The 25,789-nt window shown below is 40.2% G+C and overlaps 1 protein-coding gene and 1 long non-coding RNA gene across 2 annotated transcripts in view; both read left to right on the top strand.

Annotated features, from left to right (window-relative positions):
* The window catches only part of clstn2a (calsyntenin 2a), a 168,904-nt gene that overhangs the window by 51,600 nt on the left and 91,515 nt on the right, over positions 1-25,789 (top strand). The window lies entirely within an intron of this gene.
* LOC122993300 lies at positions 6,251-25,548 on the top strand. Its single transcript, XR_006406374.1, has 3 exons — positions 6,251-6,330; positions 23,780-23,786; positions 25,538-25,548. It is a non-coding gene; the product is annotated as an uncharacterized LOC122993300 (long non-coding RNA).

The following is a 25,789-nucleotide window of genomic DNA, read 5'->3' as shown; positions in this document are numbered from 1 at the left end:
ACGTTGCAGGTAAAAGTTGCCGCAGTGTGAACTGGCCCATCTCAGCTCGACTGAAGCTGGCTTATGGCGTTGCCTGCAACTCAGCTTGTCAAGTCGCCTGTGGCGGGTTTTAGAAAATAAGGCATGTCACCTGTTTCAACAGCCAATCAGCTCATAGCAAAGTCAGCTAGTCAAGTCAGCAAGTCAGTTGATTGAAATGGCAGAGCAAAAGACAGCCTAGACCCTTCGTCTTTTTCATGTTTTCGCTGTTTCATCAATACTATAAATGCAACTGTAGCAAGTAACTCACTATCACTATCCTCAGTCATTTTTTTAATATTCTACAAATTATATCCAGCTACAAAAAAAGCCCGAAAAGCTGTCAGAGCAAGTTGAAGCCCTGGCTTTTGACTTGCAGGGAGCCTCAAGTTTTGGAACTTTGACCATATTTAATATAGATATCCAACATCATAACAGTATATAAATAACAGAAAACCACAAAAAGCACAATAGGTCCCCTTTAAAACCCCTTCTCCATCAGGCCACCCTCCTGGCACACACAATTTTTACCTCTACATGCCTTTCAGTTTCTGGTCTGCCCGCTGCCAGGCCTGGCTGGAAAAAAACTGAATTCTGTCCCTCTGGCTGACTCCAAGGGTAGCGAGGACAAATCACCCGCTGCAAACCTCAGCCATGCTCTCTGCTCACTGCTCCCTGTCTAAATTCAAATCAAGAGCCAAAAGCCAGTGAAAATGTGATGGGCGGAGTGCAGGTGGGGTAAGGAGGGGGGCAGCCAGAGGGATTTTATGTGGAAAAATGAATATGACCTGTTTCATCTTTTGACGTTGATCTCCCTCCCCCTCCCCTCTGTCTTCATCTTGTTAGTTGATTTTAGTTGCCTGTTTCCATCTCTCTCTTTTACACACACACACACACACACACTTTTACCACCTGAATAGTTTGTCTATTAAGCAGTTTCCTCCTGTTCTCTGACCTTGGCTGGTCAAATGCTCCCTTCCCCCTCTACCTCATGTTCTCTCTGCCCCCTCATATGTATCAGATGGTTTCGTCACACTGTTGGCTTCATTTTCATCCACCATGGTGGAAAGCTTAATTTCAATGAAATTTCTTGTCTGGCATTTGGCCTGGAGTAACACTCCCACATAGAGTTGCTGCGGTATTGATTTTTTCCTTACCGCAGAAATTAGCGAAGTCATTCAAACTGTTGCAGTAACCATAATTTAAAAAAAAAAAAAAAAGTTATAAAATAATTGACCTGAATATAAGGCAACCCTTATTATAAGATGACCCCCCACCCCCCGCCATCTTTTCCAACACCTGTTTTTGGAAAAATGAATGAATATAACTCACATCATAGTATAGTTACGTACTTTGCTACCAGGCTCTTGGAAGCAGTCAAAAATAATCTCTGTTATCTCTGGCATTTAGCATTTATAAGACTGCCTGTTTGTCTTTTTGAGCTCCTCATCATCTGTGACAGTGGTATTTGGCAGCTTGACATATTCCGTTTCTGCAGTAGAGACGTTTGAAAACACTTTGGACTCCTTTGGACTTTTCACTCGTCATGAATTTATTTCCTCCGTGGCAGAAAAAGACGTTGCTTTCAGAAACTGCAGGTTAAACTTGACTAATGAAACACTTTTAGGGCTAATTGACTCTAACACACTCAATATAAACTTAAGACAATCACTAGCCGAGCAACATAAATGCTACAAACAACCCATAATGCAAGGTTTTACACTGGTTCTTTATCCATTCAAAAAGAATATCTGATGCTGTGAACATGTAATTATTTAGACCCTGAATATTTCCAGGGCAGAAAAAAATTCTATATTTGGACCAGTGCGGTAAACTTTTCGAATGCATTTATTCCTATACTAGTCTATTCTTTTTAGTCTCTATAGTCTAAATGTCTATCTTTATTCCAGTGTCTTCATTAAGAGGCCAACTTTGCAGCAGGAATATTGGTCAGCATTCGGCAGGCACATCATTCTTTATGTCAGGCCTGAGAGAATAACTAAGGTCCCATCACTTGAGCCTCTCATTCAGCAGTGAAGCGGTGATCAGCTTGACTCTGCGGTGGGCGGTAATGCGGTAACCGTGGCAGCTCTACTCCCACTTGTTCGGCTTTCATGGCATAACAATCCCTTTTTAATAACTGAAACTGCTTTTCTTTTAACAAATGGCTCACTGCCCACCCTGCCTTGAATAGCCACGAATTAGCTGTTTCAGACCCCTTGACGGCTTGATTGCATATGCCTTTATTTCTAGGTGGTTCCTTTTTTGTTTGTTTTTGTTTTTCTTTTCTTTTCTTTTTTTTTTTTTTTTTACAAAGGTACTTGTTTACCTGCAAAGATAGGCAAGAAGTGATGTAATGCAATGACCAGTGTTACCTCAGCTTGCCCCTGAATCTCTTGGTTTTTTTTTTTCTTCTCGAAATTCACTTTAAAAGAGAAGCCAAACATAAATTCAGATTGTGTTATCTGGCTTTAGCCCTCACACAGCATCTCAGTTAGCATATAAGTGGAAGCCAGCCTGAGATGGATATAAAGACCTCTGTGCTGTGAGACTAAAACAAACACAGATGTCTGACTTTAAACCTTTATGCACAGGCACAGTATTGGAATAAGTGAGCGAGTGTTATGAATGACTACACTTCTGCACTTCTTTGAGATGCAGTTCCCCAATGAGGGAATCATCTTATTTAAAATACTTGAATTGACCTCATATCTCTGCAGCAGACACCATAGACATAGTCATGCAACTTTTAAACCATACTTGTAGCTATAAAAGAAGCTGGCCTCCCCTCATTAGACTTTGTGAGTCATCTGCTCAGTTTTTCAGCAGTGTACAGAATCTGTGTCCACAGTACCAAATACATTTTGGTATAAGAGAACTCCAGACCTATTTGTATTCTGGCCCCGATGCCTTTATCAAGTGTCTGTGAAGCAGTTGCCATGCAGTGATACTGTGTAGTCTCTACCAACACAGTGGCCTAATGAGTAGCACACAACCACTGTGTTGCTGTCTCAGGAGCACAGAATGAAGCAGCAGGCTAAACGTAATACCAACAAGACTAGGTCAAAACCTAATATATGGCTGGACTGTGTATGAAATGCTAGAGGGCTTTTAATTTGAAATGTCGCCCTTTAATTTGAAGAGGATACAGGAAGTGGTGGCATTCGGTCAACCAATGGTGTAACTTCATCAGTCAGTCAGTCAGGGACATTTGTGTTTATAGGGATGGCCCCACTTTTGCAGTGCAGCCAAAAATGTGCAAAGGTAGCAGCAGTGTGAATACCAGCTAAATAACTATTTCGTGGCACAATATTGTTCCCATTGCAAATCACATGCGGTTGTGGTCTATTAAAATGCCAAAAATGTGTAGTGCAGAGAAACAGAAACCTGTCTGTTATGTATTTCTTCTGCACTGTGACTAGTTGGGTATAAACATGAAAAGGGGAATAATATATTATGTATATTGTGTGTGGCTTAATAGCTTTTGGGACTTCATCAGATGCTTTTTGTACAATGAGTCAGTGTGAAGTTGAATAGCCATAACTGTTTGATAAACTGTTTGACAGTTTGTCAAATTGTAGTTTGTCAGTTTTTAAGATAAGGATTTTAAATTGCGGAAAGCTTTGAGTTAGGATTACAAGCAGTTTATAAAGATTACATGTAAGAGCTAAACAGTTTGAGGGAAATACCTATTTAGCTCACATTTATTAAGTTAAGTTAGTAATTCATAAGTGATGTTAGGTTTTTTGATAACAGCTCCATAGTTGGACAGTTTTGGTGATAATGACTGGTCACCAGCGGCCTGTCTTTTACACTCCTCAACTTCCAAGCTAGCTATCAGAAACTGATGTGACCTGACCTAGATCGAAAGACTCAAAACTCGGCTGACATTGGCATGAAGGGAACATGTTATATTTACATATTAATCAGACAATGGCCAATATTTATCCTTTGTTGTTTTGCCAACTCTCAAAATGATGTTAATTAGCCACAGCTCAGTAAATTTATTAATGAGAGTTGTCATTATAGCTGGTGAAAGCAATGGTCGTCAGCTTAAACTTTCACTTGCTACAGCATGTTAAGGCTCTGTTAATTACTGTATCTAAATTATAATTAAAATCATCGCTCCTTGAAATTTGCAATCTTTCAAATTGTGGTTTTGATTGTGGTTTTAAAACAATTTAGAATAATTCATAATTAATTAAGCCCTATTACATAGTGATGAATTTTGAAAGCTTGAAAATCAGGAAAATGTTTGGCTCTAAATATAACCCAAACTAGAACCTGTACGTGTAACGCTAGTGAGTGAGTCAGTTGTGTCTTGATCAGTGCTGAGAGTTGAAAGAGGTGGATCTAGGAAAACAGAGTTTCCTGTTCAGTGACGACTTCAAAATGACGCTCTGAGCCTGCTCTCATCAACCTCTTTCCTCTAACATTTCCACTCTAAGCCAGATTTTCTCTTGGTGTCTGTCACAGTAAAAGGGAATGGAATAGAATTTGATAAAAAAAAAAGATCGGAGAGAGAATCAATGACCAGCAGCTGCAAGCTGAGAGCTGGTTGATGCCACAGTGTGAGCTGGGCAAAAGAGCAATACAATGACTTCAAAACACTTCTGTTCCTTTCAGTGCTGTAATTCCTCTGGATAAAGCACTCTGGTGATGAACACTGACTCTGTGTGACCAGCTCACTCGTCACTGACTTTGTCCCGTCTGTCCTTCTGCTTATCGGATTATTGACTGGTGTTCACACTGTGCTGTGCCTCCTTTTTGCTGTCGTATATTAGGCTGTAACTACCACTGTGAGCACCGAGGTCAGGTCCATGGATTTTTATTGTATGTCCATTTCCATTTTTCAATCAATAATGAAATCACTTTTTTTTCATCCCTTTTTGCAGTCAAAAATAACATGTTTCTTGACTAGAATAGCTTATTATTATTAAAAGAAGAAAAACTAGTCTTTGGGAAAATATCAGAAATGCTTATTTTTTGTGTCAGTCAGCTGGAGGAGCGTGTCGGTGTCTGTGTCTGATTGACAGCAACATCTGTAAAGGCCTGTGATGTGGTGGTCCCTGTGTGTCTGCCAGCTTGTTTGAATGTTGTTTGATATACAGCAGTTTTGGAAATAACCTGAAACAAGGTCATAGATGACTCAGATAAATGAAGAAAATATTACAAAGCAGACCTTAAAGAGCGTCTTCCTTATCTTATCAAGAAAAAAAATCTTTTGAGTTTCTTTGTGGTAAATGGCAAACTATACTTCCTCTACTGCTGATATAACTGGCTGGAACACAGTTACAGGTGTATCCAGGCCAGTCAGCTTTGTGTCAGGCCAAGTTTTCCTTCCAGGAAAACATCATTTCCTCACCTCTGAGAACACATTGTGTGGGGAAGCAACACTGTTTCTGCCTGAGGGGTGGAGTTTGAAAACGCTGCTCTCACTAAAATTTTTATGGGAGGATGGATGACCACTGGAGGTGTATGTAGCTGCTGTATGAGTGTGTAATATAGTAGCTTGGCTTTTTGTGTGGTTGTCTGTATTTAAGTGTTGTGTTTGTGTGTCCCACTGTTTCTCATTTGCAGTAACTCGTCAGGGTTTTGTATTTGCTTGATGTAGGCATTGTTCTACCTTTTCAAAACAGAGCTATTAAACAATATAAAATGGCTAATTAGAAGATTTATTCTTCATGTTAAATGGAAATCAAGAGAAAATGAGTGGTACTTTTTTTTTTGTTGCCATCTCTGTGTGTTTAGTGAGTCCATGTGTGAGTCTGTGAGTACATCTTACCGACCCAGCCACTACAATAATAGGCAGACCAATCTTCTGTATGTTTAAAGTGTTAAAAGACTGAATATGATGAGAAAGAGACCCACAGAGAACGAGGGGGGGCAGAGAGGAATGTACTTCATTGCATTGTGATGTCAGTAACCGAGACCAATAAAGCCTTTATCAGTGAGGCAAACAAAACTATTCAATTCAATTCAATTCAGTTTTATTTATATAGTGCCAAATTATAACAAGAGTTATCTCTGAGCACTTTTCACATAGAGCAGGTCTAGACCATGCTCTTTAATTTACAGAGACCCAACAATTCCCCCATGAACAGCACTTGGTGACAGCGGCAAGGAAAAACTCTTAACGGGAAGAAACCTCAAGCAAAGCTAGATAAAAGTGTTTTATTTAAAGGGGACCTCCACTGATTTTACATCAAAGTCTGTTTACAGGTCTTGGAAAGTAGTACTGCATATGTGAAAAAAGTTGTAAAAAGCCTTATGCGGCTCCAGACGAAGCTGTACAAAGTCTGATAAATTAACGTCGGTTGGGCTGAAGATGACAAGTTTGAAAATTAAGTTGAATGAAAAACTTATCTATTGCAAGTCCAACAATTTTATGGGAGTGCAATGCTAAATTGTAGAATTACTTGTTTAACATCCAGATTCATCCATATTGTATTTTATTGTCATGGTTTTGCTGTGAATAACTACATTTAATTTTGCTGTTTTAGATTTCTTTCTAATTTGGATTTGTCTTCTACCCTAAAAGTATTTTAGATTACTGTGTAAGCTAATATGATGAAATACCTTTTCTTTTAGACCTGCTTCCCTGCTAGCATATAAACATTTTTACCTTTGCAGCAGGTGTAGAGCAATAGCAAAGCCAGTAAATTATCTTTATAAAAAAATAAAGTTTTTGGAAAACTTCAAGCTTTGAAGTCCCCACAATCATTTCATGGGCAGAGTTTAATTTGCAACCCTAACCCAGGTGCTGCTGTGGCATGATGGGAACCTTTGTGTTAAAGCCCAGAAAGAAACATGATGTAACACTGCATTGTTACTCAGTGATACTGCAGGCTGTTTTCAGTATCTGACATTAGTTCAGTTGAGTATTATTCTGTCTTTCAATACACATTATGTGAACCTCATGGTTCCTTCAAGTAGTCCCTAATTAACTCTCCTTATTTCTCCATATTTCTCTTCCTTCCCTCTGAGTATTTTTTTTTTTTTTTACCTTTACGCCTCTTTCTCTCGCTATTGTTTCTCAAAGTTTCTTGCTGTTGGCAATTGCTACCTCCCCCTAACTCCCACAGCTTTCTTTCTCAGCAGCAAAAAACCTCTGAAGAAGTGAAATCACACTGGGAGGTGTGTGACTGTGTCATGTACCCATGTCAAGAGCTGTTGTTTTTAACCAACATTATACAAACCATGACAACTAAATGACATCAACCACAGTTCTAACACGATTTTGGCACAGCATGCTCGTGAGAGTTAAAGCGTCTGAAAAATGTGAATTTTTATGTGTGTATTTTACTGTTTTTCACTCAAATCACTGTAATTGTTGAGAAAATGAGTGTGCTTATCAGAACGAAAACATTCTGTTTAGTTTAGTTTAGTTTAGAGAGTTGACATCACAGTACCAGTTAACGTCAGTGGGCCTATGTATAAATTTACAATAGATCAAGTAGTTTTTTCATATCATGTCAAACACTGGTGAAGTTTTTATGTCAGTATAACAAACAGGATCAATCGGATAGTTTTTGCTGTCTTACAATATGGCTTCACAATCCTTTCTGTTGTTTTGTTTTCTACAATATACAACTATTCCTGGGCAGAAGAATCCTTGAGGCAGTGTGGTAGTGTATTGCTATTCTCATACTCTTCTCCCCTAAGTTGGGCAGCTTCCCCCAGCACAAGTTGCTCATCCTGATGTGCTGTCTATCCTTAGAGAACATGTAGCCTGAGGCAGAGATAACTGTCACCTGTGAAGCTACCACAGCTGTTGAAGAAAGAAGGACTGTCTTGTCTGCTGCAGGTTCAGCTTCACTTTCTGTTTCTTCACAGAGAGAGTTCTGCAGTCTTTACATCAGGGCTGCTAGCCTTACCTTGACAGCCACAACCATGTGACACATCCACAGCAAATACTGTAGCCTCAAAACATCCATAACATTACTGAAAGTGACAATATTGGCAAATTGTGGGATGTATACAAGAGTCACAGCCAGACATGCTGATAGTGGATAACAGGTAACACAAATCAGACTTTGGTTTTAAAAGCCATAACCTGTTGTTGTTGTCTTAAAGTCCTTTTGATTCACACAGCTTTTAGAACGTGTTTTCATATGAGCTCCCAATATGTAACAATTATTTGAAACAATGGTAAGATGGTAGGCAAGGGGAAGGTTTTTCCTCTTCCTTTCCGCCTAACTGGATCCAGTATTGGAGGGCTGCCATTGGATTGCAGTCATTTATCTTTGCTATGTGTATATGGCATTATGAGTAATGGTACTTTCACGCTTTTCAGCTCCCTTGATTACTTTGGCCCCCACCCTTCCTCCCTCATGCCTTTTTATTCCAATGACATATTCTTTCAAATGTAATGTAATGCGGACAACTTTGACAAAGTCAGATGCAAACTGCAGAGGATTGAAAGTGAGTATAAGGCTGGCAGGGAGAGGCAGAGAGGTTTTGGAAATGGCACAACTGTAGAGCAACAAGCATGAAAAGGGTTCAGATGATATTAGCTTGGCAATGCTGAGGGACTGTTTTTCTTAAAATTGTATCCTTGAAGTCAGTCAGTGCACATATTTCACATACTGTATCTTCCATGGTATTCCGTCACACTCTCACAATGTTGTCTCATTCTCCATCTATCATGTTATTGTTGAAAATGTATGGTACACAATCTCAGAATACCCTGTTGGCTCTTACTTCCTTTATTGTCTTTTAACAATGAGTTCACTGGGCAGCTTGGCGACAACTAAAAGGCAAAAAGCTTTTTCAAGAAGACACATAGTTTTCAAAATGAGAACATAACTAAGATCAACAAAGGTTTGAAGCCGCTGCAACTCAATATGATGTGTCATCTCTGTAAAATAATATGCTTCTTGCTTTGTTATCAGCGGGCTGAGGCAATGCTGTAGCCATGGCTGCCCATGGTTAGTTACTGTAGCTGGCTGGCTGCTGGTCAGTGCCCAGTTCTTGGTGCTGCTCCAGAGATGAATGCTGCTGAGGAAAGCCTGATTAGTGTTACTGACAGCTCATAGATCTTAGCTGGCCTGGTCCCTCCCTACCTCTCCTTTGTCTTTCTCACTATCTCTCTCTCTCTCTCGCACACACACACACACACACACACACACACACACACACACACACACACACACACAAACGCACACACCAGCCCAGTATGTCTGCAGGTTCTTAAAGAATTTAAATGACTATTTGTAAATAGTAGGTAATAAATGCTATTTAATTGGGTTACATTCCCGACTGGAAGTTCACTTATTAGCTTTTTCAAGGGCTTTTAACTGCCTCTAACTCACAGTCTTCGTCAGTGGAGTTTGAAGAAGAGGTGGATTGTGACTTGCAGGTAAAGTGGACCTTGAGGTTTTTTTTTTTTTTGTCACACTATTGTTTCCACAGTCAAATGAAGTCTGATGCTCAGAAATAAGGTGGTTCAAATATTTATTTATGAAGGATGCTTTAACATAAAACCTGTGGGGTGAAGCAAATTTGAGCTGCGGTGTTTGTGCAGTGTGGTCCAGTTCATTAAGACTGGTCAAACACTCAGAGGAGCTGTAGTGCAGCTGAACCAACAACTGAACCAGGACAAACCACTAGAATAGGAGGGTCCCAACCTGAACCTAGCCCTGACCTTTTCTGTGTGGAGGTATGATCTCTTCCACCTGTGTCCTCCCACAGTCCATAAAAATGCAGCTAGAGTGAATGTTGTAAACAGCCCACAAATTAAAATGCTAATTATTTTTCCAAATGGAGAGTGGGACTTCAAAGGTGAAAGGAGTTGTGCCTCCTCTATTTGACTGGAATTGTTATCAGCCAGGAACACTTGTATATGGGTGGGGAGACACACACTTGACGTCCAGGAGCATGACTACTGAGCTAGGAACCTGTCTCACTGGACATGGCTTTACAAGAAATCTGTGTTTAAAGAGGAAATACAGGCACTAAGGCAGGAGATTCGGGAACTGGGAATAATGTACACCACCTCTGGCTTACAGTGATAGTGTAAAAATCTACACCAGGGAGGCTATGATTGCTTAATAATAGCTATATAACATCTGCAGTTGTTACCCTTTATTTTTTTTACAATGCTTCCATGTAGAAAATATGATATTCTCAATACAAAGAAGCCTTGTATTACAGACAAGTTTGTGTGCAATATTTTAGACTAATACCAGTGTGAACTGTTATATTTCCTTTGATCACCTACAGGGACTGATTGAGCCTTCAGTACACAAGATTATGTAGACATCCAGGGCCAAACCTGCTTAGAGAGGAGATGAAAAATGACACATGGACATCACAGACACACACAAAAACGCTTACCACATACACACAGTGCGCTCCTTTGTTATTCTCATGGCAGGGTGCATTCATCAGTCTATCAGGATTCTCTTGTGTGTGTGTGTGTGTGTGTGTGTGCGTGTTTGTGTGTGTGTGTGATCTTCTATTGAAGGGAAGGCTCTAATGGTGTCTGCTCTTATCTGGGTTGGTACTTAAGGGTAAAGTAAAGTAAAGTGGTATAGGAGCAGCGTGCAGTAGTATGGATTAAATGTATCAGTGTGTCTTCTTAAGATAGTGTAAAAAGATGAAAGTCTCTTGCCACCATGACACTTGCAGCTTAAGGCTATGTTTCCTAGCCTTTTATGATCCCGCTACTCTTCCCTTCTTCCAGCCACTTGACAACGTATAATAACAGGATCAGGTGCAGTTCTAGGGGCAACAGTGTTGGTGTAATCCAGATGTCTGTGATGTTTCTGTGTTGACTCTTGAATTGGACATCTTGTTTAATAATTTATTTTATTTATTTATTTTTTTAACAATTTAATAATCTTCTCGATCTAATCTAAAAACATGAGGGATACCTTGAACCCACCTACCCCCCCACCCCACGGGATGCCTCGAGGTGGTGATGATTTATCCACCGCTCTGCTCTACCTCTTCTTCCGTAACTAATCCCTGATATATACCCTCATCTTTCTGTTTCATTGCTGTTACATTCACATTTTTCTGGCCCTTTCTTTCCTTTTCCTTCTTGCAATTACTCCCCTCCCCGAGTTCCCATCTAGTCGCATTCACTCGACACACTAAAACAAACACACGCACTTACATTTTTATAACCTACACATACCTGTACAGCCAATGTGCTTTGCCAACCCCATCTCATATGTGAATGCAGCATCCTATTCCTGAAATCCCATACATAGTTAATTTTTATGCAGAGTTGACAATGTATGCTGTGTGGCATGTTGTGCTTATAAAGCCCACTGCCTCCACACTATTGGCTGTTGGTCCACTTTTATCTTAACCTGTCAGACATCCTCCCAGTCACTCTCCTAGGCTTCTGGGAATACCATCAGTCTGCAGCAAAACAGAAACACACAAATCCTGATGCGCGCCCACACACACACACACACACACACACACACAAGTTTGCGCAGCTACCCTTGTTAGGACATTGCATTGACTTCCATTCATGGTGGACAGCCTAACCCTAATCCTAACCCCCTAACCATAACCAATTCATGCCTAGCCCTAACCTTAACCTAGCCTCAATTCACACCTTACCCCTGACCTTAACCAGAACCTCACAAATAACGTTTTGCCTCATTAGGACCAGGCTTTGGTCCCCATGGGGATTATAGCCCCAACAGGGTCGGTGTTTATACCCACCGACACTGCCCACCCTCCCCCAACACACACACACACACACACACACTCTCTCTCTCTCTCTCTCTCTCTCTCTCTCTCTCTCTCTCATACATGCAAACATACAGTGAATAGTAGCAGGTTGCCCAAGGCTGTTGCTGAAATGACTGGCTAACCACACCAAGAGTTACATGGACTGCTTGAACTCTATCAGTCAATAGTCCATCACCCCTGGTCCTCTCTACCATGGTGGTTTGGATATAGCCTGAGGCTACGAGTGTGTGAGAGTGTGTGTGCCAGTGTGTTTGTGATTCTGGAGGCATAGAATGAACAGGGATAAAAGAAGGAGAGACAGACAGACACAGGGAGACTCAGAGTGATGGAAATACTAAAATATTTACGAACAGAGTAAGAGTTTAATAGTTTTCCAATCGTAAGAGCCTCATTCCAGTCCTAATGGCTCCACACAGGCCCTAGCATCAACAAAGTTTATCCTCAGAATACATAGTGAAACAGGCCATTTGAAAAAACAAGTGTGAAGATTAAACATATACAGTTATTGAATTAAAAACAACATATTGGAATATGATTAATGTCTTAAGCTCTACTGAGACCTTTGCCCACAAAACACACATCCACACCAGCGCCAAGGCGTGACCCACCATCTGTATACACATACGCCAAAAGCTGACTGTTTGATTAAGTTCTTACACACAGAAACTTGCTGTTCAGTGATGCCAGGAGAGTCAGGCAAATGTGTTTTATGAAGTGTCGGATTAAGTTGCAGCTTTATTTTGCACATTTGTGTTAACATTTATCAACAGGAGCATGTGTGCTTTAGTGTTTCTCTGTGAGTGTATCCACTTGCATATGTATTTATTTCAAAGTACACCAGGATTGAGTTCTGTGTGAGTGAGTTACATGGCAGGTGGCTACAGTGCGACTGCACCAGATGGGTCTGATGTCTGGCAGTTTCACGATACTGGATGATGCAGAGCCGTTGATTGATCATGTCAGTGATATTAAATATCATACTGTAAAGACACACAGTAAAACAAGGTGTTATTCACGTGATTGTGACCACTTGACACCACACTCAGCAGTGATCAGCTTCGTGTAGAATGAGGAGTACCTGCATGTTTGTTGTGTTACCAAAAGTATGTGACTTTGCCAGGATTTCTGTTATCATAAATAACAGAAGTGAATGTATTGTTTTAGCCCCACACTCTGAGCATTGCTTTAATATTATGTGTTGTGCTTGTTAAGCGATGTGCTGTAACACATTTACAAGCAACTCCATGTAACAAATGTACCAGTTAAAATTTCATTCTGGAATCATAATAGCAAAAAAAAAAAAAAAGGAAACACAGATGCTCATTCAATTAGGATTTAGACAACTTTTGAAAGGGGAATTATATACATCCACCTCCACAACACAATGATTATTTTAAAAATAATTAGTACATTCATCCATTTGTTTGTTCATTCTGCTTTTTACCCAGATAAGGTACAATAAACATACGTAATGTTAATCTTAACAGTGAGCTACAGTCTGATTATATTGTTATGGCAGAGTTTCAGCCTGTAGTCTCATTAAGACCCACATTTCAGTTATTATGCACTTTTTCCTCATAAAAAGTTTTCCTTAGTAATGTGAATTCCAAATTATAATGTAATGAAACCTCCCTAATGTAAGCTTGTTTGAAATCACTGTCTCGCTACTTTTGACTGTATCTCTTTCAGCTTCAACCCTATCTCTCAGATGGTGGAATTTGACAATTTTACAGTCATACAATTTCTTTCCAATTTTGAGACCAAGTGCTTCAACAATGCATACACCACTGTGCACACCATTGTGACCAGAGGACTGTTGAGAAACAGTGCTAAAATGACACTTAAAAGCTTTAAACAATCACTCCCAGTGGTGCAGTAGTTTACTAATTCTGTCAGTGTTGTTGAGTTTCAGTGTGTTGGTGTTTGCATGCACATTTGTGTGTAGTAAATGAGTCTTCTGTGGAAAGTGACTGTTTTTCATGCTCATACTTTTCTAAGGGGGCTTATAGGCCCTTTCAGCCATGACTAAAGCTTTTCTCCCGCTTTAAAAATGCCTCTGCCAGCAACTTTAACCTCCCTGGGGTGATTTCTCACTCTTTATCCATGGTGCCATACACGGATTTGCAACTATTTTCCAGCCATATGTTATACCTTTATATTTAAAGTTCTTTGAGCCGGTATTCGCCTTCTGAATTAATTCCATTGCACATTTTTACACACCAAATGAATCTGAATAAATGCTTCCGAAGACGGATAAACTACTGTATAGGTGCTAGAAAATAAAAAAGAAGGAGAAGGTAATTGGAACTGTGAAAACACAGCAATTCCTCAGCCACTGTGTCTCAAGTTCAGCTGAAGAACTTGTTAACCGTGAACAAAATTAAGTTTGTTAAGGGCACTTTGCAGACACAAGTAGTTATAATAGCACCCACATGACCTGTGACAGCATATTTAATTGTGATTAAGGTGGTGAGTATGTTGGGTAAGAGGCATACAGTACAGTCAGCACCGTATTTGCACAAAAGGTTTTAATGTATCACAAGGACAGCAATTTTTTTATTAATTGAGAGTATGTCTCAGGCCATGTGAATTTTATTGCTTATGCTAAAAATGAGAATGCTTCAGAATGCATTATTGTGCCATCTTCTACACAAAGGGAACAGACTGGACATTTTTAGACCAAGGGTATTTCTGATGTAGTCACTGTGTGCTGCTATGAGCTCAGTTGAGGACACCACAGTGGAAGTAATTTTCTGCTCTCCCCTTGTTAGAGAGCTATTGGAACAGATTTTGTGCTGTAATTGAATCAGACATCTTGCAGCTTGGACAGATATAACAGACTTCCTGCTCTTTTTAATGCATTATTACTCTGGTTGATCTGTAGATGTTAGACATTCTCCATAAGCAACTGAACTGAGGGAGCAGCTAAAGCAGGTTGAGGGCAGCTAGTTAAGGAATTGGTGTTTGTTGCGAAAGTAAAAGTCTGAGGAAAAACTGTTTCTGTGTTGATGTTGAAACCTCTTTCTCTGAGTTGGTTTTCCTTCTGATGTTTGACAGTTTGAATATATAGTATTTTAGTAATTGATCACAATAGTTGTTTAGAAGATGATTACAGTATGCATTTGTGCATTTGAAGTATGCACTTCCATCTTTGTCATTGTTATGATTATCGTCGCTATAGCCACCAACCTCCATTGACATCCCATACAGTATGTGTTTTGTTGTCTTTTTTTGCCTGGACTGAACTGCACTCAACTGTCATTCTAATTTCTCCCAGCTTCCTCCTTCGAGGGACATTTAATATAAGTCTTCAGTAGGAACCAAGAAAAAACTCCTGACAAATTGTCAGACTGACAATTGTGACAGGTGACACCTGTTACCTGGTATCAATGACAGGGAGAGAGAGAGTGAAAAAGAGGGATTTTTAAAACTGTTTATTTACCACTATGTGCACTGTACAAAAACATAATTAAGACATACATAATATATTTACATAGGTATAAAAATTACATCAGCACATGTCCAAAACTTGACTGTCCATCTCTTACATAGCAGAGCAACCCACCCTAAACCCAAATCAGCTGAAAACTCTCCAGGTCATGAGCATCTCTGTAAAAACTGAATTCTACCAGCAGTCTGAACTTCACCATTTTCACAAAAACAGGAACCACATCGACATTCAAAGCGTCCTCCACCTTCCTTCTCCGGCTCACATACACCGCCATCTTTGCCTGTCAATAGCTGACATTTGTTCTTCTGGTGGCGAGTGTATTTAAAACCACGAATAAAACCCTGTTTCATAAAAACTTCTCAATCTGCTAAAAGTGGTTTCCAACAACAAAAGCAGAGCTGTCAGACAAGGGCAGTCTGAGAAACAGTGAAACACTGTCTCTCTTTGGATACAGAAGGGGCCTTTTCCTCTACTGCAGCGTTAATAACAGACATAAAGGAGTTCACTGCTACAATGCCATGTAGGATTCTCCACTACAAGTCCACATGTCTCTTTGTGAAAGGAGGTTTATACAAAGACCTCCATGCTGGTTTGAAGTCAGGATCTAAGTCCAGATAAGTCCTCCACAGGGTGTCACAGTGCCCATTCAATTTACGCTGATTCAAAGTTTTAACCATCAATTTATACAGTCTTCCCTGAGGCATCCACCAAAGAAGCACCTACAGGGGCGACAGGCTTGAGTAAAGGACGAGAACAATTTTTAAATTCAGGAAACAGTCCAATGGCAGGATATGGGTCAGCAGTGCACCATCACAAAAGTCAGTTAAAGGGAACAGTCATGTCCTGTCAGCTTATGTTTCTAATGTTTCAGTAACTGATTTATGACTTGTGTAGATCTCACTCCCAGCCGAGCAGCCAATCCAACAGGATTGACTAAGTTCTCCACACCAGGTCTTTAGGCCCAGTGAGCAATCTCTGAATAAACTGAAGGCGGAGGGCAGCGTCCCTACTGGCCAGATGGACCAGACCCTGTCCACCCTCCTCCTTAGGAAGAAGCAGGACACTCTGACGTACCTAGTGCAACCTATCCCAGAAAAAATCAACTAAAACCTTTTGGATCTGTGACAGAGGAGAAGCTGGGGGATCAACGCAGGCCAACCGATGCCACAGAGCAGAAGATACCAAATTATTGATTACAAGGATATGACCTCTTTAGGTAAAAGCCATTTCCATTTTATGAGCCTTCTTTTTTTCCAGACCAAACCTCCAGGTAACCTGAGCCGATCCCTCAGCCTAACCCCCACCGTGACAGCCTCACTCTTCCCCCAGTTTACTTTAGCAGAGGATATGCAACCAAGCAGATTGACAATATCCACTAACACATCAGTATCTTTCTGTGTGTTAACCGGGACAATAACATCATTAGTGTACGCCGGCAGTTTAAGAGACATCACAGTGAAGAAAACAAACACCACTCAGATCATTTCTTAGTTTATGGAGCAGAGGCTTGATGGCCAGAGTGTAGAGCATGCTGGACAAAGAGCAGTCCCTATCTGATTCCCCACTGAACACTGAAAGGAGCACTCAGACCTTTTGACCTTTTCATTTTCAGAACACTTGCAGTGTCACTATACAGAACCTGGATGTTGGCTATGAAACCTGGGTTGAACCCAAAAGCAGCCAAAGTTTGCTATAGATACTGGTGTTCAATCTGGTCAAAACCCTTTTCCTGGTCTATGGAAATCAGACCAGTGTCTACAGCCAATGACCTAGACACCTCCAAAACATCCCGAATTAAGGTGACATTGTCACTCATCAGCCTGCTGGGCACACATTATGTCTGATCAGTGTGAATGACAGAAGCCATCACTTTTCTGAGTCTGGTGGCCAGGACGTTGGACAGTATGTTGTAATTCGTGAACAGCAGAGAAACAGATTTCCAGTTCCTCAACTCCTGCAGGTCTCCTTTCTTGGGAGAGTGATGACCAACCTCCTGCAGCTCAGAGGCAGCCATCTTCTCTTCAGGCTGTTTGTGACAACTTCCAACAGGTCCTCACCCAACATAGACCAGAAGGACTTGTAAAGGTCAACAGGAAGACCATCTATACCAGGAGCTCTGACGCTCTGTAAGCTCATCACAGCAGTATACAATTCATAAAGGGATAACTGAGCCTCCAGCTTTACACTGGCTTCAGCATCCACCTGAGGAAGACCAGTAAAGAAGCTGCTGCACACATCTGGGTTTTCTGTTAGTTCATTCTTAAATAGATCTCTTTAATAATTTACTGCAAATTTCCTAATCTCAGAAGAATCTAAGATTGTAGAGCCATTTCTGGATTTCTGTCCATTTTTCCTCTCCAGACCAAAAGTATGAAAATATTATGTCTCTAGTGACATTACGAGTGAACTGCTGACACAGCTGTTTTATCTGTGATTTACCAAATCCCACCACTGTTGGACACAGGCAAAATTAGATTTACAGATTTACATTTTCTGTGGGTAAACCAAAAATATTCAAAAGCTGCTCTAAAAGCCTTGTCACAAAGCAGAGCAGTGTTAAAATGCCAATAAGCACTCTGTAAATGGACATTTTTTTATAAAAACAGGGCAAAAAACAAGACAATGATAAGAGAAGCGCACTGGGTTAATGTGACAGCTTTTAGGCTGACAGTCCAGCCTGGCCAGAGATAACACATTGTCTTTAGAGTGACTCCAGGTTTACTGCCTGTGATTTTTATGAAAAATCCTCCAAACATCTGATAACTCATGTGCTTCAGTCAACTGTTTGAACCTGCGTGATGAAGCAGGATGAGGCTCTTGGTGACTTCTATCTCTAGATTTGGATTTTCAGTACAGTTGAAATCAACTCCTAAAAACAAATACTCGTCTCTACTACAGTTGCTAATGGTATCACACAAGACATTCAGTACTGCTATTCTAACCACCCTATTGGTAGGTGCATAAACACTAATAAAAAATATTTTAACATTTTCATACTGAGTTTTAACCTTCAATAAACAGCCCTTAATCATTTCTTCCACTTCACAGGAAGAAGGCAAGAAACTCTTGAAAAACACAATCCCCACTCCTCCACTACAGCTGGACTTATGGCTCAAAATGACTTCCCCCATTACATCCCCCAATCACTTTCATTATCTATATTATTATGTGTTTACTGAATCAATATTACATCTGTTTTCTTCACTCGATCAAGAAAGCAGCTCTTTTAATATCATTTCCGGCTCTGTTTGAGTTCAAATTGCCTATTTTGAATTCATGCATGGAGAGAGAGAAGCTTGAGAAAAAAACAACAAGAGAAGAATATAACAGGAAACACAAGTTCCTTTGTTTAAACATCAGCAGCAGCACAAATTATTCGTGATTTTACTTTACGTATTACTTTTTTCAAATGATAAATTTCCTGTTCTGTCAGGACATCATCTCCAAAGTTTCCTGATATTTTTGTCGGAGGCCTAGCTGACTCGACAAATAGTTTCAGGTCTGAAAAGTGATGCTCTACTTTCACAAGCCTGAATCTCTTAGTTCCCTGCAGAAACTTCTTGATATCAGCAGGAGAGTACTGACTCTGCTGGTCCTCTTGGGTCAGTGAGAAATCACTTTCTGACTCCGCAAGGGATTTTCCAGCTTTTGTCCCTTCAGTGACTTTAATGGCTTTTGGCTTTTTCTACTCTGGACAGTTTCTGAATTTTTCCTCTTTTTTGAAAGCTTTAACAATTCATCATCAGATATATGTTTGGCTTCAATAAAATCCTCACACACTGACAGATTATCATGTACTTTTTCATTTTGTTAATTATCAGTTACAGTAGCTGTGTTTTCTGAACTGCTCTCACACTGAGTCTGTTTATGTTGGGTTTTTTTGACTCTTTCTCTTTGACTATGTCAGCCTGCTTGCTATCCTTTCCTTGTTGCTAATCATTGCTCTTAACTGGCACCTGCAGGGGGTTCACTGCCCGCGGGAGCCGTTTGCAGCCCCAGTCGCTCTGCATCCACCACGACCAAAACACTTAATGGTCTCAGACGTGGCGAAAACCATGTAGTTGAACCTGTCTATTTTACAGTGAAAAAACAGATTAAGATCATCAGTGTTATCTTTGAGAACCATGAAAACCTGCCCACAGTGACACACCACATTATTTGAGCAGGGGCGATTTGCTGCCCAAAGAAAACATTTTTGTTGGGGAGATGAACTGTCTGTACTGTGACAGTTCTTCAGCCAGCACTTCATTTTTAATGGATGGGGGAGCATTAGAGATGGTTATCTTTCTAGCTGGACTAACCAGCAGGAGAACAGGAGTGAAAGTGTCTTGAATGATTACCACTAACTTTGTCCGCACTATCCAGGAAGATAACAATAGCTCCATTCATGCGGGAGTCAGACTTCACGTTGCTGCAACCCATCACCTCTTCAGCCGCTAAGGTGGCCTCCTCCACCGAACAATTTACTGCTGGCACAAGTATGATTGCATGATGGCGTGTCAGCTTCTCAAACTCCGCAACACCGTCTACAACGGGCATACTGGCCAACTGAGCCGGTAGCCATGCTACCAAGGCAAACTACACGCTGAAGCACACGCTGCAACTCCACGCTCCACTCACTCCGCCGTTCTCTCAGAGAGAGAGAGAGAGACAGAGAGAGAGGGCAAAAGAAAGACACAGTTAAGTGGGTTTAGATGACAGATTTACCGTGGCAGACAGTGACAGAAGATCTGAGACAGATGGTAAGAAAAGTTAAAGAAAAGTTAGAGACAGTCAGACACACAGCTGAGATGTGAATCAGCAACAAAAAGGATATGAGAGGCAGCAACCAAATAGATGTCTGCCACAGCACAACTTTCATGACTGGTCTGAATCAAGTGATGTGTCTCTCACCCAGTGTGGTGTCCAACTAACCAACCTGATAGGACTTGTCCTCTTTGATTTGGTGATCTTTGACCTGGTGTGACAAAATGGATTCAGCAATGACAATGACAGTCACTTAGTTAGCTACTTAGCCAGATGTAGGATTGGTGTTTGCATTTATCAGAACATTTAATTGAATTCCAAACTATTATCAAAGCTGCATATTGAATCCTAATCCCTTCAAATCACTAGTCTGAATACCTTTAGCTGTCACCATTTGCAAGCCAAAAGTTTAATTTTAGCTTAATGACATTAAGATTAATTAGCACAGATTATATACTCTGCCACCAGTGATATCTGTCATTTCAGAAAAGTAAACTAACTAATTATAACTTCCATCATTTTCACATGTTGCTACCCTCTGACTGATGCACAGTATGCAGTATGGTACCAGCACCTTTTTTCGACTGAGGAATTCACTTTAAAACAGTGAGAAGAGAACAGATAAAAAAACAACAAAAAAAAACCAAATACAATCTCTCATGTGACTGTTGTAACTTTGGCAGAAAGTTGTAGGTTCATGTAGCACCCAATTTTATAATAGTATTAGGCTGATTGAGAAAAAATATACTTTTAGGGCCTAAACAATTTCCAAATAACTTAAATTATGAGTAAAATTAAACAGCAGAAATTAAATGCCATGATGTGACTTATTGATGCTTGATTAATTCTTTAATCTTGTCACATTAACACATATTTCCCAGAGCAGTAGCTGATGGAGACTCACACTGATTTGCATTTTATCAATTCTTCAGAATTTCACCTCCAAATTGTGCAGCAGTCGGATGGAACCGTAACTACTGGCAGTCACAAAATGGAGCAGACTGTCCAGATTGCTTCCTGTTGGTATCAACACACAGTCAGCATAGCTGGAGATATCAGGGGCTTCTTTTCACCCCATCAGAGGAAACCATCTGCTGCCATTCATTTTTGGCCATAAAAATACTTCACAAAATTTGTAGATTGAAACTGCCTGATTGAAGGGTTCAACAAAACAAAAACAAATTATATCAAAAGATATAATTACATACGAGCATACAAAGTTATTGTGGTGATATAAACTAGATGTTCACAGCATTAAATTATTTCAATTATACTGTCAGTTTACGTCAAATATTTTCTTACTATTTCGCATGATGAACTGGCATGGCTGTTTTTTTTACTATTCTCCCAAATGTCTTTCATTTAACTTTTCCACACCATATAAATCTCTTCAAACTGTCAAAATGTGTTCTCAGTGATCACACTCTTTAAAGGTGCTATATATAAGAATGGCCTCAGTCTGTCCTGTCTCGTAGTACCACTTTGTACCTCAAGAGTACCTCCAGTCTGCCCTCAGTCTAACATGAGGGGATGAAGAAGCCTACTGTTAAGAGTGAATCTGTGCTATGATGTTGTCAAGATATCAAAATGTTATGGAGACATTAGAGCCAGCAGTAAATTACCAAAGAGCTGCACAGATCAGTTCATCAGATCATGTTCTCCCTGGTATGACAACAAATGCTGACTGGCCGATCATCTCAGGAGTTGGGCTGCTAGCAGCTGAGATGACCGGCTGGTCTCATCCGGCCAGCAGCTCTAAAACATCTCCAAAAACGCTGGTGCAAATTTCCAAACAGGTGTTATTTGGATAAACTGACCACATATTGGAAGTCTAAATGGTTACTTTCTCACCAGAAAAAATATTAAAACTCAATGAAGTGACATAATGATGGTCCTGGATTACACAACTATATTATACAGCTTTTAGCATGGCTCAAAATCTCCCCCATCGCTGCCGGTTGCTTGGGACAGCTCTATGTCTTTATCCTCTCATGTTAGACTGAGGGCAGACTGGACACTACAGTTACTCACTATTGCCTCTTGAGGTACAAAGTGGTATTATGAGACAGAACAGGCTATTCTGGGACTATTCTTACATAAAGAACCTGCTTTGCATTTAAAGTGTAAAAAGAGTCTTATAATAAAGGATGCAAAAGAAGACAAGAACAGATGGAGGAATCACTCACTCTAGCCAATCAGGGCGTGGAATTTCCATTCAAAGTTTTTTGACGTTTAGCAGATTGTTGCATTTGAAGTGAGTTGAAATAAGTGCAAATGGTAGACTGTTTACATTGGTTGATCATCACATGAAGCCTGAGTCTCCAGAGTAGAACTGTTTCTAATTCAGTCCAGTCACACTGCCATCCATTTCTCCTCACCTTGGCTCCTCTAGTCGCCTGCTGCTTTCTGTTAATGGAGATATCACTCCCTCCCTCCTCCTCCTTCCTATCCCCTTCTCTGTTCTCTATTTGTTGCCCTTTCCCTCCACTCCATTTTCACTTCACTTCTTTCAAATCCTTCTGTTGTGCCTCTTCATTGGCCCACTCAGTGAAACTAATCGACAGTAAGCCATCACTCAGAGCACTCTGCATCTCTTTTTCTGCAGAAACTAATCAGAGCCATTGTTGGTTATCCAAGACACACTGCCTCCCTCTCTCATTGTACTGTAAATCAACAAATGATTCATAACAAGCAGAAGAGAAGACAAGGAGGAAAAACAAATAAGGTTTATTATTGAGTGCAATTCTGAAAGGCAGGCAGAGTTTCTTTAAGCAAGGCTTAATATTTCCTTATAGTTAATGCCAAGCAGTCTAAAGGCAAACAACTGACATTTTGAGACTCCCCGGGTATCGCATCAAGAAAAGCCACAGCTGAGAAAAAAACATAATTGTGGAGTTAAACATATTGGAATGTGTGCTTAAAGGGGACCTATTATGCTTTTCCGTATTTTCAGTCATATATATATAATGTTACAATGTTGGATGTTCATGTTAAAAGTGGCTGACATGTCAAATAATGAGGTAAACATATGTAGAAGTAATCCCTGTGAGCAAAAAGCACCAGCTTCAGACTGCTCTGAATACTTGGTTTCCAATGGTTTTTTCTAATTTCAGCCTGAGCTGATGCCAACTTGTGACAGATTTCTTTATATGGGCATCTGCTTGATGCACAGCCCCTGAGTTCACTGCTCCACTACACTAACATTATGGCATTTTTCCATTGTTTTAGGGGTAGTCTTGCCGAGCCATGACTCGAGTTCAGCTGGCAGGCTGTGAGTGTTTGTCTATTACACAGCACAGCAAAGCAAAAGCAAAATGTTGGGTTTGGGTCGGCAGTAAGTTAACACAACTCTGATACGGCCACCCCTCTGCAACTTCCAAAAAGCTGGCCAATTAGATCAGAGTGGGCTCATCAGGAAGGGGGCCTTAAAGAGACAGGAGCTAAGACTGTCTGTTAAGAGACAGAGGCTGAACTGAGGGGATGCATAAAGGGCCACTATAAGATAAATAAGGAGTTTTTTGAACTGTGAATTATGCAAAGCTACTCTTGTGGTGTCCCAGAATATAAATATAGAGCTGGAAATGAGCATAATAGGTCCTCTTTAAAGTGTAATTACACAGATTACTTTTGTTTGGAATGGACCTACTTAGTTTAATTTACAATTTAATGTAGCAAAGTGATAAATTAAGTATAGACTTGTCATCTTCCTTAAATTACATCAAAAGTCCCATAATTCTTTCAGAATGTCATGCTTTCATAAGCTGAATGCTACTCTGATGTTTGAATGATGGTAATATTTAGTGTTACGTGGTAAGTCTTTCACAGTTATTTTATGCCTCGTGTCTTGAGCCTCAAGGTTAGCCTTTAATTTGTGATGTACTGTAGCTTTTCTGTTTGATGATTCTTAGACTGGTAAATCCCATTTAAACCTAAACAACTGATTTTCGGACACTTGAGGGCAGCAAAAACAAGCTGTGAACAAAACAGTGACATATGATCACTTTTTAAGTTGATATGGTGTTAGCAAACATCTGGCTATTTACACGTATATAGCATTCAACATATGTGTTCATTCAGAGTCGAGTTTGTGTCCACCTGATTCAGTATTCACTCTCCTTTTAGCTCTGTTCTGGACCTCCACCATCTCCTGATGGGTCATCAGCTGCTAAATGCTGGACAGTGTTCACCATTTAGTCGCTAACTTCGTATGTATGCTGTTTGGTGCGGGACAGGTAGCATTCAGTTGACTATAAGAGCTTTTTCACTAAAAATAGCTGCCTACTGTGTCCACAAACAACTCCTTTCACACACAAGTATTCATGTGATCCATCATTAAACATAAATTAAATTCATTATAGTCACTTTAAAGACAGCAGAGCATGGGTTGCCTTTCTCTCTGTTTTGGATGTGGATAATTGATTTCTTTCCTGCTCAGAATTGTTGTCATTTTCTGAAACAACTCCACACACTCACCCTCAAGTCCCCATAGGATTCTACTGACTCATCAGATCCACCAGAATTAGAAACCTGCTGCGTTTCATCTTATGCTTACAAAGAGATACATACGACCACAGACCACTAACTTCCTATTCCCTCATTCCTTTCTTCCTCCTTTTCTCTTTCTGTGATTATTTGTATTTCTCTCTCTTTTGTCTTCCAGTAGTAGGTAAATCACTTTTTTTTTTTTTTTACTTTTTTAAATTTGTTCTCATTAGTTTTTTTTTCTGTGGCCAGCCCCTACAGTCTGCTCTACAAACACACCCACTCTGTCCTCAGATATACTCAAATAACTGCAGTTATGGAGGTCTATAAACTTTGCACCGCTATGTGCAAAATATTTGATGCCAATTAAACAAAGTGTCTTTGTTCCTTTGTGCCTTTGTTTTGATGCAGTCCACAACAGACAGGTAAAAGGAGGGAGCTGTACGTTGCAGAGCAATTATGACGCATCTGTGTCTCACATACTGTTGTTCAGATAGGAAAGCAACCTCCAAATTGTCTTGATGGGATTGTGGGCAAAGCCAAATTAAATCAAAAGGGGGGAAGAGGAGGGGTGGGGGCTTTATGGCTCATGGATGGTGGAAATGAGAGTTTATGGCCCCTTTAATTAGTTGTTAAGAAAAAAACAACATTAAAAACAACAACATAGCCTGTACAAGGAGGAAGGGTCCTGGGAGAGAGTGAGTGGGAAGAATTAATGTTCTGAAAATGACCCACTGGCCAGCTCCAACCTGCTTCTGCTTAAAGTGCAGCACTTATATGCAGCAGTCAATATACCTAATTACTGCATCTTGCACTTGAGCACTGGGACTGTAAAAGTCAGAGTTGATGCTCATAGTACTTATGGACCTAATGTAATGATTTTGTCCCCCGCCTCTCTCGGGTGCTACTGCTGTTGTGGTTGGTTCCCTTCTCGGCCATTCCTGTAATGCATTTAACTGTTATGTTACTGCACATGTCAGTGTTTCTCAGTGCTGGCCTCAAACACATTTATGAATTGTCAACAAACTGTGTGTTTTGCAAGCAAGTTGTAGCTTCAGGTAAGAATGCTTTCTGGTCCTTGAAACAAAAGAAAAATCAATTGAAGTGTCCTGACAAATAAAGAAGTGAAGTAAAGAAAAAGTTAAAAAAGTAATTAACCTTGTGTTGTGTATTTTGGTTAAAGCTGCATTAATTTATTGACATATTATGACCTTATAAAGTAATGACGGGGAAGTTTTAGCAAACAATTGCCTATTTACATATCCAAGAGACATAGAGCAACATTAGCATTCATTATCATGTTTCTGTCCACCTGACAAACTCTTGAGAAAAATATCTGGCTCTTTTGCTGCTAAATGCTTCACTACGTTCACCAGC

This window comes from Thunnus albacares, chromosome 12, assembly GCF_914725855.1.
Source record: "Thunnus albacares chromosome 12, fThuAlb1.1, whole genome shotgun sequence".
Taxonomy (NCBI): domain Eukaryota; kingdom Metazoa; phylum Chordata; class Actinopteri; order Scombriformes; family Scombridae; genus Thunnus; species Thunnus albacares.
The sequence above is the reverse complement of the archived record's forward strand: the minus strand, read 5'-3'. Positions and strand labels throughout refer to the sequence as shown.